Source organism: Rhopalosiphum padi, chromosome 3, assembly GCF_020882245.1.
Source record: "Rhopalosiphum padi isolate XX-2018 chromosome 3, ASM2088224v1, whole genome shotgun sequence".
Classification (NCBI taxonomy): domain Eukaryota; kingdom Metazoa; phylum Arthropoda; class Insecta; order Hemiptera; family Aphididae; genus Rhopalosiphum; species Rhopalosiphum padi.
In genome coordinates, this window is record NC_083599.1 from 70,257,301 (window position 1) to 70,259,839 (window position 2,539).

Sequence of the window (2,539 nt, forward strand, 5' to 3'; positions counted from 1 at the left end):
TAATTTTAAAAACATTCATTGTCTTTCGATTTTTAAACATATATATATATTAATAAATGTGTGTAAACATTCTACAATCGGATGTTTTGTATAAAAAAAAAAAATATTTGTATACAATTATATTTTTATAATTATCATAAATTATATTAATGTATATATTATGGTTTATTCTAATATATTTATATCAAAAATCGTAACTTGTCTAAAGGAACGAAATAGATTTGATATATTGTAAATAAGTATAAGTAACTTACTGAATAAAAACTATTTAATTGTTTAATTCTAATAAGTACGTGAAGTGGTAACACAACATTTTTAACATTTTTTTAGGTTAACAGAAATTTTAAATTGTATTTTATTTGTATTTTGCATGTCATTAAAATATTTGATTTGATGCCATTAAATGATTTTTAAAAAAAATTCATAACTATGTTTTCATCATTATAACTACTACTAAATATATACCTTTCGTATTTGGACGTGTTCGGTTGAACAGTAACTGGAATTGTTTTGTTTGTAAACAATAAACACGTTTTCGCTGAGGTATCAAGAACAAACGGTTCACTAAAAATCGTTTTAGCAATCATTTTATGTCAAAATTGTTTGTTTACAGGTAATCACTTACCGAAATTTCAACGGCTTGATGTTTATGGTAGGTACTCCTGAAAATAGATTTTTAATACAAATCTCTTTTCGGATAGTTTTGGTAATGAATAAACGTCACATATCGTATCAATCAATAATCATTTTTAAATTTCTTCAGACTATTATTTTTACTATCAATAAGTCGAAGTATTGTCGAAAGTTTCAACAAGAAATTAAAAACTTATAGTTATACTATCAAAATTAAAAAGAAAAAAATAACCATTATTATATTTAATTTTAACAATGTTTTTAACTGAAAAGCAATATTGCGGTTTTCGTGAAAAATAAAATAAAATAAATTTTTTTTTGTTTGATTATTTTTATTAAATATATTAACTAACGTAAAGTGAAAACGTGCAAAGGTTAGGAAAAGTGATATTGGTATAATCAAGAAAATTCTAACTTCACTGAGAATCCAATAATAATAATAATAATATTTTCATATGTACCATTTCTTAAAAAAAACAATCAATTGCTCTGAATATTTAAATCAAAACTTTTTAAGAAGACCCGCGCATACATAGTAAATAAGTGTTTACCATAGTGAATTTAAGATGCGCAGAACCATTCTGTGTAGTTAGCTTTATAATATTGGAGAGAATGAATGGACCTATGACAAACTTAAAGGTAAGAACATTACATATTTGTAAAAATTACATAGTCGTAATTGCTAAAAATCTGCTAATCTGCAGTTACCAACTACCGTTTACCAGTTTACCCAATAATATTGTTGAATAATTTATCAATATTCTATGAAAATATCTTTACAGCATTTAAAATAATATTGCATATTATGTTTATTATTCAACATCACACGCACAGTAATACAAAAGAAATTTATAATCCCCAAATATATTTTTAACACATGTTCCAATTATCTTAATTTATTAAATAAATAGAGCATAAAGTAGGTACATTATAAAGTAATTTTATATAAAAATACAATTATAATAAATATAAAAATTCAAACACAATAGAATCAGTAACAAAAAATTTAATAAGTTTACTGATCCATGATGAATAATGTAAAACACAAAGTTGCTACAATAGCTTTGTCACCTGAAATACGAATAAAAATACATTTATACTTAGTCACTAATATCAATAATGCATCACACATTACATGTTCCATTGGCTATTACAAATCGAATATCAATACCAGTAACTAACAATATAAACAATATTAACACCTAATTTCAAGTATGTATTACAAAAATCTATGTATTATTATACAACACAATGAATGTAATGAAACACTTGATCCCAAAGGAACAATTTTATGTGTTTTGAAAGTTTTCATTTATGTGCAAACGTCTTTAGATATATGTAAGCCTAAGGATTTCATAATTTTCAAGATATAATGGACACTATCATGTGATACTTTAAAATGTATTATCCATCAATGTCAGAAAAAACCATTACAAAATTGAAAAGTGCTATTTGACAATAAAGAATCATTATCATTGTTAAAAAAAATCAGAATTTATTATAAATTACATTATTATTTTGTGAGATTTCTATTATCTAGAAGCAAGTTAAAAATTATTTGAACATATTAGATTTGAATTAGGATAATTTGAGAATTATCTGGTTATCATAAATAGACTCAAACTGAAAATTATGGTTTAACTTAATGATCTCGATCTCATTTTTTTTAAGATATCAAATATTTTTATAAAGTGCTCTGTTACTATTTTTTCTAAGCATTTAGTTTTAATATATTCTTCAAAATAGTAAATAATTGATTCATTAGAATGAATTTTTCTAAAATTTCAAACTCTTTCTAGTCCACATTATCAGTTGGGTTGGGTTTATATTTAAAATTAACATTCTCATTGGATTGAATATGAAACGCTATTATATTCCCAATTTCATTGGTTAAATATCTATTGTC